A 16,475-nucleotide genomic window follows, 5' to 3' on the forward strand; every position below is an offset into this window, starting at 1 on the left:
AGCAATTAGTGCAAGAAGGAAAGTTGACCCAACTTCTGTATCAATCTGGCGGCCGAGGAGGCCACGCAGGCTCGGCGTTTCAGGGAGACGCCCTAGGGGACCCCCTTGGGTACGATAAACGTCATTTTCGCTGCCCCGGGGAGGACTGGATCTTGCCCTTCCAGGGTAATGTCTGTATCTCAATGCTCGGAGGAGGACTCCAACTCAAGGCCAAAGAGGGCCAGACCGGGCGCCTCGTTGGTGTTAGGCTTCTCAGAAGAGGATAAGAGAGGAACCATACAACCGCACGATGATGCTTTGGTGGTTACGATTAGGATCGGAGGGTACGAGGTTAAGAGAGTGATGGTTGATGATGGAAGTGCCGCCGAAGTAATGTACCCTGATTTATTCAAGGGGCTGAATTTGAAACTCGAAGACTTGACAACATATAGTTCCCCGCTGGTGGGCTTCGAAGGTAAATCGGTCACCCCATTGGGATGGTCAGATTACCCGGGGGGCGAGGTTTCAGAGATTTTGGGAAACCAGAATATGGCTAGGCAGTGTACGATAATGGCCATTCAACATCGGCCAGAGGTAAGTACTTCGGTTGTAGCCGAAAGTGATCTATAGCAATTAAGGGGTCAGGGAGCCCAGTTTGGCGCGTCCCTGGAGGAGATGAGGTGTGAAGATTTGGAAAGGGTGAACATTGGTGATGATCCAGAGAAGTATTTTCAGGTTGGGGCTCAGTTGCCCCTGTTAGAGAAAGAGCAGTTGATCGAGGTTCTTAGAAAGAACGTTGATGTGTTTGCATGGAGTGCCTATGAGGCCCCAGGGGTGGATCCGGAGTTTATCTGTCATCATCTTAATGTAACCCCTCGTGTATTCCAAAGAAGCAACCACCTCGGCGTCCGTCTAAGGTACATGTCGAGGCTATTAAGGATGAGGTGACCAAGCTGAAGCAGGCTGGGGCAATCAAAGAGGTATTTTATCCTCAGTGGCTAGCCATACAATCATAGTGAAGAAGAAAGTGGAAAGTGGCGGGTGTGTGTTGATTTTACGGATCTTAACAGAGCATGCCCAAAAGATCCTTTTCCCATGCCCCGTATAGATCAGTTGGTGGATGCTACAGTGGGTCATCCTCGGATGAGTTTTTTGGACGCCTTTCAAGGCTATCACCAGATCCACTCGCGTTAGACGACCAGGAGAAGACTGCTTTTCTCACTCCCACTGGAAATTACCATTATAAGGTAATGCCCTTTGGTTTGAAGAACGCAGGGTCTACCTACCAGAGAATGATGACGAAAATGTTTGAGCAGCAGTTGGTAGAAACATTGAGATCTATATTGATGACATGGTCGTAAAGAGTAAGGTAGTGGTTGAGCACGTAGCGGACCTTAACCGCACTTTTGAGATATTAAGGAGGCATAAATTGCGACTGAACGCATCTAAATGCTCATTTGGGGTAAGTTCAGGTAAATTCCTGGGTTACATAGTAACTCATAGAGGAATTGAAGTCAACCCCGACCAGATTAGAGCCATTGCTAGCTTACAACCACCTCGGAATCCCAAGAGGTCCAGAGACTGACCGGGATGACCGCTGCCTTGAACAGATTCATATCCAGATCGGCGGATAGGTGCAGGCCTTTTTTCTTACTGCTCCACAAGTGGAAAGGATATGAATGGACCAAGGAGTGTGACTTAGCATTTCAGCAGCTGAAGGAGTATCTATCTCGGCCACCCATCATGTCTAGCCCCGAGCTGGACGAAGTTATTTTTTCCTACCTGGCGATCACCACTTATGCGATTAGTTTTGTTCTGATACGAGTGGACAACGAAATACAACGGCCGTCTATTATGTGAGTAATCTCTTCACGAGGCTGAGATACGCTACCTGCCATTAGAAAATGCCATTTTAGCAGTAGTGCACGCCACCAGAAAACTTCCTCATTATTTTCAGGCGCACACAGTGGTTGTTTTGACCCAATATCCGATCAAAGTAGTGCTTCGAAGTGCAGACTATACTGGTAGGGTTGCCAAGTGGGGCACAATTTTAGGAGCTTTTGATGTCAAGTATATGCCCCGCACTTCCGTGAAGGGTCAGGTGCTCGCCGATCTAGTGGCCGAGTTTACTGAAAGTCCTGAAGAGACAGAGACAGGCCCAGGTGGCATGGATGAAAAATCGATTGGCCTCATTTCCGCTCAACCTGTTTTACTTTGGACAGTGTATGTGGATGGGGCAGCAAATCAGCGAAGGTCTGGAATAGGACTTGTATTGATATCTCCCGAGAAAGTCATCATCGAAAAATCTCTTAGGCTGGGATTCTCAGCTACTAATAATGAAGCGGAGTACGAAGCCTTACTAGCAGGAATGGCAATGTCGATAAACTGGGTGGAAAGGCTGTGGAGATCTTCTCGGACTCGGGGCTTGTGTGGGGCAGGTAAAAGGGGCTAGAAGCTCGAGATACAAGAATGCAAGAATACTGAGCCAGGTTAGGCGTATACAAGCTAAATTTGAATTTTTTAAAGTATGTCTCTAGGAGTGGAAATGCCGACTTGATGGAAATCTTAGTGAACCGCCAGTATGCATATTCTCATTAGATCATATCCTTACGGGATGGGAATACCTCTATTAGTCTCAAAGGAGAAATAATATATTATGGAGGTTTGTAGCGATGTTTAAAGATTAGTGAATTATTAGGAAGTATCCCTTACATCTCTATGGTATACGACAAGGTGGATTAATTATATAATTGTGTTACTCCTTTACTTTTAGGTGGGGAGAAAGAGATCATTCGATTTTGGATCTAGACTACGAGTATTAGCAAGAAAGGTAAGTAATTATACATGATATGAACAAGTTTGTTCAGGAGCAATTCTTGTAGAAGTATTAATTGATTAAGTTCCCTTACAATTCGTTATTGCCAATAATAGGTACTGCGTCTAAACCACTGAGGAAGAATGCAGCGGCCTCTAAATGCACACCAAATATCAGACCACCACATCAAATCGCAACCATGGTAATTTACAATTTCAGTTTCCAAATGGGTTCCTTAGCTTGGGTAGTGGTTATCGAATTTGAAGACAGTTGAAAACTTTCAGAGTAAAGAGGATCTGACGTTGATCGCCTGCTTTCAATAGCTCCCTTAGCAATTTCAGCCTGCTCTGCATGCAGGGGTGGGAACTGAACTTTAATCCTTGTTTCACAGTTCAATGAACCATTTTTAATTGAATTTTGATCATTCAATTGAAAATCAAGATGCCAACATCCTATCATGCACAGGAGACCAGTATCCCTATCATATATATATTCCTTTAGCAGAAATATGGACAAGTTTGTATAAAGCATCAGCTCCAAACCTAAAATCAGGTGGAGGTGTGAAGCCAGTCTTGTAACTCATATTCAACATTCTGCTATGGTTACTTTTCAGCTCATCCTGTTGTACACAAAGCACATCTCCCAAAAATTGTGGCCTGTAGAAACCCGACGCTACCTTTCCTTCGGTGTTCCTCACCTAGTGCACAAGAATTTCTTACTTCCTCAATTTCAGTATACTCATATCTAAGACCTTGGGGGTCAGAAGGTCTTTCCCAACTCTGAAACCCAATTCTTCCAAAGCATTCTGAATCATTCACATCTTTCTTGCTCCAAATTTACCCCATATTCCTTAATGACAAAACCGCTGGAAACCTCAAACTAAACCCAATTGAGCAATCACCAACAGAAGCATCAGCCAAAATTCTGCACGCAACACCACAAAACTGGTTATCTTTCTCATCCCAAGCACCCTCAGCAATCAATGTCGCATTAGGACCAGGAAATTCAAATTTCATACCAGTACTAGGATTAGGAAAGCCCATCAACATCTGTACCTTTCTGCTGTGCTGGTCACACCGAACCCCGCGAAAAGCAATCCAATTAGGCAAATGCTCCCACGTAAAGGATTGCAATTCACACTACCACAATCACTCCAATATTCCAATTCATAAACACTAGTCTGTCCATCGAAAATGAAACAAACACCACGGTCCAATTTGCTTAGAGACAAATTGATATTAATATTATTCTTATCTCTACCACCTCTCTCTGCACTCAAACAATTTGCGTTATCCACCAATTGATACTGATACACTGGATTCTGAGACAAACCCATTATCACAATCGGTTCAAAGTAATTATCATCACTTTCCATATGCAAGCTCTCTAATGTACCATCAATTAAACTACCATAAATGGTATTATTCTTTGAATAATTAAGTTTAAGAACAACCTTAGAATAATTCCAATGCGCCGAAGCGGAGGAAATCGTCGGAGAGGGAGAAGGGGACATTGCCGGAGGATAAATGGGGCCCGAGAACGACGTCGTTGCCGGAGGATTGAGGAATAATAATAGTAAGCAAAGGAAGGGACTGAGTGTGAATTTCAATTTCCTCGGTTTTGAAGAAAGAGAAAATGAATTTGAGCCCATCGGTGCCGTGAACGTGAAAGAGTTTACAGACAAAAGCTTAACAGAGGGAAGGAAAACTGAAAAAGATTGAATTACTTCTCACATTGATGTGAATTAAAAATTACAAGAATGAAAGAAAAAGAGAGATTCTGTTTTGTTTACAGCTATAATAACAGAGTGCTAGAGAGAAAAAACTAGTGTTTAATCTGTTTCTCTAATTGTGAGTTGAGCTGAGAATGTTTGGACATTTGCAATAAAGTGATGGAGGCTTAGAGGATGTTCGGTCAAGAGAAAAAGTGGTGCATTTTGTTTTCGTTTTCATTCAGTATTAGTTCTAAAAAAACTGGTTTGGCACTGTTATTTACACTCAATTTTCATTTACAAGAATCCAAAAATGTGAGTTTTTTTTTTTTTTTTTTGAGAAACCCAAAAATGTGAGTTTGAATACATAAAATGAATACACTTTTTTGCTGTTTTCATTTTTACTAAAAATGAATATAATGACATTTTTGTAAATAAAAAATAAATAATTAAAAATTAAAAAATTTTATTATTAAAAAAAAAAAAAAAAACCTCAAGGTTTGTGTTGAATTTTTAATTGAAAAGTGAAAAATAAAATGTACACAAGAAANACCCATACGATAATTAATTAAAAAGCGAAAAAAAAAAATTGTGATACAACAATTGTCACAAGAAACAGAGCAAGGATGTTAAACAAAGAAGGTAACTTATAAATACAAAATTTTGAATTAAAAGAACATTTAGTAAATTTGGACAATATGAAACATTAAAACCAAAAGTGGGTCACCATAATTATAACCAAATAAAATGGGAGAGCATAAGCATTTAATTAAAGTCGGACTAATTATGGTTAGAAGTTAGAACCCATCAGCACCCAATTCCCAGAATATGAAAATTAAAAAAGCCACGGTGTTGTTCTCTCACACACATTAATAACTTTGAACAATATGCAACATTAAGCAAGAATCACTAAAAACCAAAACTGGGTCACCATTATTGCAAACCAAATAAAATGGGTGCTAATTACTATTGCAGTAACAAGTAATATTAATTATCAAAAAGTATCAATTTATTACACACACAGTGTCCAAAAGTCCCAGACCACAAATTCGATCACATTAACTAAAAAACAAAACCCCCCAGAGTCCACTAACAAGTAAAACCGCGGAGTTCCGAAAAAACATTAGTTAAAGTTAAAACCCCAAAAATCAAAATTGGCCACTTGAAAAAAACTGGTCAAAACCTCACTGGTAGAGTCACATAAATTCAGTGACTGAAATCTAAGTTACAAATCAATTAATTAAGGAAACCCATTTTAGTATATGAGCCATAAATCAAAATCCTTACCTAAATTTATTAAGTTAGAGACAGATACAATCCCCATATAGACAGAGAGAGAGGTTTCAAAGAAAATCAAGAAACAGAGCATTAGAATGGATATTAAAAAAATCAGGAAAATCAAGAGTCATACCTGATTAGCCGTGTTTACATAACGTCCGTCGAGCCGGAATTCATGCATGGTCCATCTTCCCATGCCGTTGAAGCCGTTCTTGGCGACGAAAGTGAAACTTCTCTTTGACCCATATTGTGTTTCGTTAAAAATGTTGTTCATCCTTTTGACATCTCCAAGTCCCACAGTGCGTAGATCTCTCAATTCGCTTCCCTTTCTGAGTCTTCTTCTTCAGTTTTACGTAGAAATAGAGACGCTCCATGTGGGTTTCTTGAAATACTTTGATCCATGCGTTAGGATCCCCATAAACATCACATTCAGTGATATAATTCATTGTATCCTCAAACATTGGCTCTCCATTGACCCTGTTGAGAAGATAGTAGAGAACAATTTCTGGGTCCGTGGGACCAAAAACAACACCGGGTGGCAAGTCATACATGGCTAAAATCTTGAGCGCAGATGTATGATTAGAATCTTGGTGGTGTGTTAAAGAATGTGTTCAATGGGTTTGAACTTTGGAACTTCGAAAAGCAAGCAATTTTTTTTTCCTCTTTTGGAAACGAAAGAGCAAGTAATACCGAAGCCAAGACAATCAATAGAAGAAGACTAGGATTGAGGTTTCCGAATACTTAAGGGATTATTATATCGGAGACACAGAGAATGGCGGCTTGGGGATGTTTAGGGGTAAATGGGTAATTACACAAATAAACTTCCAACGGTCAAAATGGTTATGTAAGTGGGACAGCTAATTATAATTTCAAATTTTTAATATTAAATCTGGGGTTAGTTCATTGACGTGATGACTTGTCAAGTTAAGTTGAGTCTTGAGAGTTGAGAGAAGAGAGGCCAATAGGAATGGGAGAGGAAGAAGATGAACATGTTGGCGATAAAGAGGTTATTTCCATTTATTATTTTCCAATGACACATAGACTACCAACTCTTTCTGCACCAGATTCTCAAAAAAAAAAAAACTCTTTGTCACTAATTTTATGGGTATTAATTTTTTTTGAAATACATGTGTATTAATTTTAGGGTAATATTTGTTGCACACAACATACATCATTTCAAAATTTTAAAATTCAAAATTATGACTTTAATTCAAAAATAGGATAGGTGTAAAATTGTGTATAACAGTTTGTGTATGATAACCACAACCCTTAATTTTATGGTGCATTTGACTAAAGGACTAGGATTAACTCACAATTTATGGTTGAAGAAAGAAGTAAATTTCATTCAGGCATTTTTTTCAAGCTTGGTGGTGGCAGCAAAATTAACTGAGGCCCACATTTGCGTTAAACATCTCCCATTTTCTTCTCTCTTTTTTTGGGTTAAACAAGCACGTATGAACTTTTGCACTTGAAGTCCTTCCTATTCACATGATTCTTTTTTTATTATTATTTTATTGAAGGATGATATTCCACTGTTTGACACCAACCAATAATTTGATCCTAATTCCTATATGTATCTCATGGCTAATAATTTTCACTTCTAACATTTACTATTGAAATTTTCCTCCCCTTTGATTCTTTTGAGACCCTCTTAATGGCTTAGGAGAAGATTTTTTTTTCTTTTTTGTTTCTTTACTTCTTTCCTTACCCTGGTTTCTATTATCTTTTCTTTAGATAAGAAGGCCACCACCAAGAGACGAAGCTTGGTGAATTTCAATGAGCTTAACCGACTTTTAAGAATTGAGATATTTCTCCATCGTGACGGCCAACTTTGAGCTGCGTACATCATCCTCAGTTTCAAGCCCATCTCCACCCATTTTTAGAGCTCAAAGCACATAATTAAGGCTAAAGACCCTCATCTCATTAGGATTGACGTGGCCGTTGAAGGATTCATCCGGAAGCCCCCTCCTGTCAGAACTCAGTTCGGGGAACTCCCTACACACTAGGTGGCCCAACTCATAGCCAAAGGTGAAGAGATTATCCCATATGAGGACGAGGACGAGGTTCAATCTAAAGAGGCCAAAGAAGAGGCTTTTGAAAACTTGGTCCATGAGGAAGACCGTGAAGTTTTCTACTGTCCCAACTTGACCAAGAACGCAGCAACAACATCCACTCCAATTGCTGTCACCGTTAGTACTGACCAAAGAGCCATTGAAATGCCTAAAGGGATGGTAATCAAGAAAAGACTACTGGACTTGTTATCCCTACTGGAGTCTCGAGCTGGTGATGCCACTATTGAGGTCCCCATGGTTCCAAGGCCTCTTACTCCTACTCCTCTTCCTCCTCAGACCGATCCGATTGATAAGAATAGGAAACAAGGCAAAAAGGCAGGGAAGGACATTGCCGATGAGGGCAAGATAAAAGAAGAGATCCCTTAAGAGCAAACCAAAGGCCCCAAGGCCACCAAGTCACAACAAAAGAGGGGTGGAGAAGTCGCCGAAACTGAACCAAAACGCCGTCCTCGGATTCCGCACTGGAACCCTCCTCTAGTCTTGGATGGAGCTCCCCTCACCTCATATTCCTCCATCCGAAATTTTGACAACAAAAGGGCAAGTTACGTTGCCAATTCTGTGGAGCAAGCACTCCTGCTGCCTCTGGACATGGCTGAGCTTCACAATTTAAAGAAGCATAAGATGTTCCTTTCTCTAAAGAGGGACTTGGCACTGGTATGTACACCTCCCATTTGTCTTACTCTAATATGCACAGGTATACCCTTTTGACGTCTGTTTATAGGCTTGACTACAAGCCCCCCTTTTCTTCTTCTTCTTTTTTAAACAGGCAACACAAGCTACCCATGTTGCAAATGATATGCTGCTCAGAAGGCCCAGGCCTAGAACAATAAAAAGCTGAAAGAGACTCTTCTCAAGCTAACCAAGTGTGATAAAGCTTGAAAAGGCATAGAGGCCTCCATAAAGAGCTCTGAAAGGCAAGCTCAAAAGCAACTTCATCATATGAAGGAGGCTAAGGATCAACTTGCTCTTGCTCGAGTAAAAATTGGGGAGTTGACCAAGAAACTAGGACAGAAAGCCAAGAAGATCGCTAAAGTCAAGAAGGCAACCTACAACTTGGGGCAGAAAGAGACTGAGGTCCACCTTAAGTCTTAGACCATGTCCATATGCCAGGGCTTCTGCCTCAAGACTTGGATTGCTAGTGTAGATCAATCCTCGTGACTTAGGGATCCAGAGAAGGTATTTTACCCTCTAGCTATCAGAGTTAAAGTAGCTGCCCCTGTCACGAGCAGCACTGTCCCTTCAGCCTCATTGGCTTCTGATGAGACTTCTAGTCCCACCCCAAGTGACAAGACTCCTACAACTCCTTTGACCTCTTCCGAGAAGAAGGGTCCCAATCAAGACAAGGCTGTTCCCGATGCTCCTAACCCCCTATTGAAGGGCAAACCTCCTAAGTGGCCAAGAAGAACAACAAATCGAAGGAGCAAGGGAAAGAGTTGGCAAAGTAGGACTAAGGTTTTTGTAGCAAATAGTTTACTGTATTTACTTTTTGTAGAAAAGTTTCCATGTGGGGTTCTTCTGCCATGACTTTTGCTTGTTTTGAGCCTTTTTTTTTATTTTTTTTTAGCATTTAATGAAGATCTTCATTTTAGTGTAATATTTTTATGTGTTCTTCTCTTTAACAATCTTTGCCACTTTCGAATGAATTAGATTGCACTACCATTAAAGCTTAACTTACTTAATGGTCCAAAGTACCCAACACAAGCAAGATTTCATTTGAACTTAAGTTTTTTTTTTTTTTTTTTGGTTAAAGAAAGTTAATTTGACCAAGGTAAGAAATCTGAGGAACCAAGCCTAGTAGGGATCCTGTTTGGCCCTTAGGCATTTTGAGGTATTAATTTACCCAAGGTAGGTGATTCGAGGAATCAAACCTAGCCAAGGCTCTATTTAACCTTTAGCAAAATTAGGTATAAATTTACCCAAGACAAGTGATCCAAGAAATCGAACATGCCCAAGGTTTTGTTTAACCCTTAGTGCATTTGCTTTGAATCCACACCCATGATTTCGATCTACACAAAGAACAAGAGAAAAGTTCTATGAATACATCAAAGTAATATATATGACTATGACCATACATAAGGCCATACACTAGTATTAATAATTTTGTAAATTATTTACACTCCATGGGCATGGGACTGGGATTTCATCTAAGTCTTCTAGACAATAAGCCCCCACTCTGGTTACCAAGGTCACTCGATAAGGTCCTTCCCAATTGGGACTAAGCTTTCCCCAAGCAGGATTCTTCATATTGCCAACCACCCTTCTTAGGATTAGGTCCCTTGGTATGAACGTTCTTACTTTTACACCTTTCCCATACCCTTGCCTTAATTTCTGTTGATATTGCTCCAACCTAACGGTGGCGACATCCCTTCACTCTTCGACCAAACCCAGGTTGTTAGAAAGAAGTTGCTTATTGTTGACGCTAGCAAACTAATCAATTCTCATTGTTGGAAAACCTATTTCCACGGGGATGGATACCTCGAACCCGTACACCATGGAAAAAGGAGTTCTCTTGTGGATCTTCTCAGCGTCATGCAATAAGCTCATAACACATGGGGCAGCTCGTCCACCTATTTACCCTTAGCTTCTTCCAACCTCTTCTTTAATCCATCCATGATAACCTTATTCGTAGCCTCTGTTTGGCCTTTACCCTGAGGGTATACTAGGGTGGAATATCTATTCTTTATGCCTAAATCAGAACAATATCTCTGAAAGACCTTGCTATTAAATTGAAGCTCGTTATCCAATATGAGAGTGTTCGGGACCCTGAATTTCGTAAAGATGTTTCACCATACAAACCTCCTCACATCTTGATCTCAAATGTTGGCAAGAGGCTTGGCTTCTACCCATTTGATGAAGTAGTCAATCGTGACAAAAAGATACCTCAAATTTCCTGTATCCTTAAGGAACGGACTAACAATATCTCATCCCCATTACACAAAGGGCCATAGGCTTGTCAGGGGATTGAGCGCTACCCCTAGTTGATGGATGTTTAAGGTATACCGTTGGCATTGATCACACTTTTTATCAAACTCTTGGGAGGACTTCTGCATGTTCAGCCACTAGTAACCTTATGTCAGATCTCCATGTGATAAGGACCTAACCCCCTATGATTACCCCACACTCCCTCATGAAGCTCTTCCAAAAATGTTTCAACTGCCTCAAGGTGGACACACAACAAATACGATCCAGAATATGAGCATTTATACAATTTCTGCTCTTCTGAAAGCCAGTACCTCACACTTTTCTACAAGTTTTCTCTGCCTCAATTCTATCCTCGGATAAATATCCCTCCTAAAGGAATGAGACTATTGAGTCCATCCAACTAGGGCTTACTCATGTGAAGTTCACCCTCACTGGTGTTTGCTGGTTATAGGTAGGAGTTACAACATTTTATACCAGTATGATCCTTAGAAGTCTCTCTTCAATCAAGGTAACCAAAGTTGCTAGTGAATTAGCATGAGAATTTTGACTCTGAGGTACTTGCTCTAAATTAAAGGATTTGAAGTTAGCCAGCAAACGCTTCACCCGACTCTTAAGTACCATTGCATCCTTGGATCCTTTGCCTCAAATTCACCTCAAACTTTTCCAACTATAAGTCTTGAATCATAATAAACTTTCACAAGTTTCCCCTCAAGCTTCTGAACAGCAACTAATCCTGCTTGGAGGGCCTTATACTTGGCCTCATTGTTTGTGGCCAAGAAGCTTAGTCTTAGAAGATTTCTCTAATGTAATTCCTATTGGAAAAACATGGTTTGTATCTAATATAAAACATACGCAACGGAAAATTAACAGATCTACTTCATTTGCAATTGATAACATGTACTATGTAAATTTCAAAATTTAAGAACACGAAAGCGTACATTGGTGTGGTGAAATTCAAAAACCAAATATTAGAAGTACTTGGAAACACTTTTAATCTTCACTCAAATTCCATTTTTGCCCAAGAAGTGTGGTCTCTGAATCAGTTTATATGTATGTGTTCAAGGGAGAATAAGAGAGTGGCTTACGCTCACATACACACCATTTCATTCTCTTATAAAATTTTGTATGTCTCTCTCCTTAAATATAACTGATTATCTAATTGGGCTAGCCTTTTAAGCTATTCCAATTAGGCTTTAATATGTGGCTTGGAGCGGGACCAAAACAGAACAAATAAGACACTAGCTCCAATGGGTTTTACGCTTTTCTGTCAACTCTTGACAAGCCCAAAATTACCACTAATTATATTTAGTAGTACCGCTATATAAATATAATTGCACACTATTATATCCCAAGACTTTATTATACATTCAACCCCTTCATAAAATATTCGTAGTAATACAAAATCATGAATGTTGACTGCCACTTTGAAAATTACTACATCTTAATCCTTGAGTACCCAGTTTAATCATTTAAGTTATTCATCATATATTTATAAAATCCAATTTCATAAATATATACTTCAGTAACTTCTTAGTAATGTAGTTAGGCCTAATATTCTGAATAACCAAACCCATTAAAATTATCTCAAGAGAATATTTTATATCTCCGTTAAAATATTATGACTTCCATCTTGAGAATATATATTCCTTCAACACTAAATATGGCTGCCCAACATACTGAGGTTTTGATCGTGACTTTAGATCTCACTCCTGATATATCAAAGCAACCTACACTTCATGATCAAGTTCATTATTCTCTCAGGATTAAGAGTTTATGTAAATAGAAGTCATAAGATTTATTATTCATTTAACAGTCGTTAGTAGAATAATAAATCTCACAGCGATCCAGTTCAATATGTCTTAACACTTAAAACATATCAACATATCAACTAAAAGTCTCCACTTCCATGATCAAGACAAATCATTTTAGTTAATATGTTATAGTCTTCGCAGATGAAATACCCAATTTTATCACCGACTATGAACTAAAATTCTGAGTTTACAAAGAACTTATGATTTTTATCTTCTGTGACTAAATCTTGTAAATCACATACTATGCATCTCATAGACTATATGATAATATCCAAATATTCATGTTACCTTTATTTTAAATAATAACAAAATAACTTTATTAATCACAACATATTGTCATACATAGCATCATACAATAGGATTTAAGGGCACATATCCTAACAAGAGTTTGGGTTGATGTTACAAAGAAGTTGGTATGGGGGAAAAAGTCACCATTGAAGGTGGGGAGAGCTAATGGGTGGTATTCAAATATGAGTGACTTCCAAACTTTTGCTACAAATGCAGCCTATTAAGCCACAGTGTAAAGGAGTGCTCAGAACGTGCCAAGGCGGTTGAACAAGTCGACCTAACAAACCTCCAATATGAGGCATGGATTGGGTGGGGGGGGGGGAATCCGTGAGAAGAGCTAACAAACCTAACAAACCTTCAATCCCTGCCTATACCAAAAACTAATTAGTGTCTTGGTCTAATGACAAAGAACTATCATCAGGAGAGGACGCCATAAGTTGAAACTCTCTCAAAAGTGAAACTTCTCTTAGACCCACATTGTATTTTGTTAACAGAAAGTTGTTCATCCTTTTGACATCTCCAAGTTCTGCAGTGTGTAGATCTCTCAATTTGCTTTCCTTTCTAATTCCTCTTCTTTAGTTTTGTGTAAAAATAGAGACGCTTCATGTGGGTTTCTTGAAAGACTTTAATCCACGCGTTAGGATCCCCATAAACATCACATTCAATGACATAGTTCATTGAATTCTCAAACATTGGCTTTCCATTGACCCTGTTGAGAAGATAGTAAAGAACTATTTCTAGGTCTGTGGGACTAAAAACAACACTGGGTGGCAAGTCGTACATGGCTAATAGCTTATGCACAGATATGATTAGAATCTTGGTGGTGTGTTAAAGAAAAGTTGTCAAAGGGTTTGAACTATGAAGTTTGAAGAGCAAGCAAGATTTTTTCTCTTTTTGGAAACGAAAGAGCAAGTAATATTGAATTTAGATAATCAATGGAAGAAGATATAGTTCATTGAATTCTCAAACATTGGCTTTCCATTGACCCTGTTGAGAAGATAGTAAAGAACTATTTCTAGGTCTGTGGGACTAAAAACAACACTGGGTGGCAAGTCGTACATGGCTAATAGCTTATGCACAGATATGATTAGAATCTTGGTGGTGTGTTAAAGAAAAGTTGTCAAAGGGTTTGAACTATGAAGTTTGAAGAGCAAGCAAGATTTTTTCTCTTTTTGGAAACGAAAGAGCAAGTAATATTGAATTTAGATAATCAATGGAAGAAGATTAGGGAACTTAGGGTTGAGGTTTCCAAATACTTATAGGATTCTTATCAGAGATACAGAGAATGCCAGTTTAGTTGGGGATGTGCTCCAACGGTCTGAACGGTTATGTATTTGGGACAACTAATTATAATATTCAAAATTTAGGATTATCAAAGTCAAACCTATTTTAATTTAAAATTTTAGGATTATTGGTTTAGTTGGGTAGTTCATTGACGTGATGACTTGTTTAGTTAAGTTGAGCCTTGAAAGTTGAGAGTGGAGAGGCCAATGGGAATAGAAGAGGTAGAAGAAGATGAACAAATTTGTGATAAAGGGGTATTTTCCAATGACACATGATATGTCTACCAACTCTTTGTATATTAATTTTATGACCCATTCATGAATACTATTATTATTAGTCATAGTTAATCTTTGAAGTTTTGTAGTAAAACTAAATTCAAATTGAATACGTTGGGGGAAAAAATTCCTCCAATTCATGCAACCAATAAATGTCATCATATCACAGTTCACATTATCACACCTACAAACTATTGATTCCTAGGTGTCTTTCTTGTATGATTTGTGCTTTATATATAGATTCTATAGTGATAATTTCTAGGCCAAAATGCAAAACTCATTCTTTAAGCTTCACCATTTTTCATTTTAGTCCTATTAATTTGAGTTTGTCATTTTAGTGTCTAAGTTTCATTCCTTTCTAATTAAGTCTTTCGTTAATTCGCTGTTAATTTTTGCTGTTAACTTACCATGTTATTCAACATCCAACCCAATTAAGTCCTTCGTCTTCATCTACGTTATTCAAGATTCTTATCTGACCCATTACAGCCCTTATATTCTTGATGGTTTTCGCTACATTTCTAGACCCAAATAAATCCCCTTGAATCCTTATCATAGCCACTACTTCTCTTACTTTGCTCAACACTTCACCGTAGTTTTCACTCCCACAAACAAATGGGCAATGAAAGTTCTGCTTGTTAATGAAATTGTCCTCATCTGCAAGATAAATAGCTTCGCTGTCATCGATGTAATTGACCCCAATGGCTGCAAGAATCTGGGCCTCGATGAAATGGCCGACACAGGCACTAACCATTATAGAGATCGAAATGATGCACTTGATTTCCTTCATGAGAGATGGGTCTGGCATGTGAGAAATGCCTCATTGAGATGGGTCCGACACAATGAGACAACATGCACTTGCTTGTTCGGCAGTCTCGGCTTGTTAGGTGTTTGTGGCTTCTAGAATGGCTCCGCCACGTAGCATTTGGGTTAGGCCAGCCTCAAGGGAAAATGAGTTTGTATTAGCGTTTGTGATGGCGATGCTATTGTAGATTGTGATGACACCATCTTCAGCCATCACACCAAGTGTTTGTGAAATTTCCTGAACCAAAAAATGATTAGAAAAGAAAAGGGAATGACAAACAAGGAATGGTTGGCTTTTGGTCACAGGAAAAAAATAATAATTAAATATTATCTAAGGTCTAAAATGACGCCATTTTGGTCAGTTAATGGCAAAAATTAACAGTAGATTAACAGAGGATTTAATTGGGAAAGAATGAAACTTAGAGGACTGAAATGAAAAAACCCAAACTTATAGGACTGAAATGAAAAATAGTGAAACTTAGAGGGTTAATTTTGCATTTTGGCCTAATTTCTATATTTCTTATGCCATTAAAGTCTCTTTATCAACACCTACAATTTTCATGTCAAAGAAAGTAGCTTTTCAGCAATTTCAAAATTGATATGAGAGATAAAATTAAGGCACATTAACATTTTAATTGAAAAAAAATTTGATTTTCAAAGATCGTAATTATAATAGAGTGAAAATTAATAGAAGGAAATCTTAATCAATTAGCTATAAAAACTGCTAGAATTTTCACGATACAATAATAGAAAAATAATGCCATAGTAATGCAATAATATCACAATTTAACCTCCAAATTTAATTGAACTAAAAGCAACCAAAATACCAAAAATACTACAAATCCTTACCAAGTATATGCATCATATGAAAAACCAAAAATCTCAATTGGCACAGAATATGGAAAAATCAACCTAAACACATTAGAATGCTACATCAATAAAAATTTAAGCATAAAATATAAACAAAATATATAAGTCGAACATAATATTTTTTAAATTAACATACCTTTCAGAAAGGGAACCAAAGATATTGAGAGAGAAATTGTGGAAATTTAATTTTTAAGTCCAAAGGAAATGGAGATTTATAATGGACAAATGTGAAGACAAATAACCATATTACCAAATTTGTTGAATCTAACTCTTGAAATTTTGCATTGAAGTTTGTTTATGCAGAAAATTGAAAAGTTTTCTTAATTTGTATTTTTCCCACGACTTTTTAGATTCATTTGTATCTATTCA

General features: G+C 38.3%; 1 pseudogene; it reads right to left on the bottom strand.

Moving 5' to 3' along the window:
* Nucleotides 1-14,850: 14,850 nt before the first annotated feature.
* On the bottom strand, nucleotides 14,851-15,450 carry LOC112035627 (pyridoxal 5'-phosphate synthase-like subunit PDX1.2; annotated as a pseudogene).
* Between the last annotated feature and the right edge of the window lie 1,025 nt (nucleotides 15,451-16,475).

Source organism: Quercus suber, unplaced genomic scaffold, assembly GCF_002906115.3.
Source record: "Quercus suber isolate HL8 unplaced genomic scaffold, Cork oak 2.0 scaffold_536, whole genome shotgun sequence".
Classification (NCBI taxonomy): domain Eukaryota; kingdom Viridiplantae; phylum Streptophyta; class Magnoliopsida; order Fagales; family Fagaceae; genus Quercus; species Quercus suber.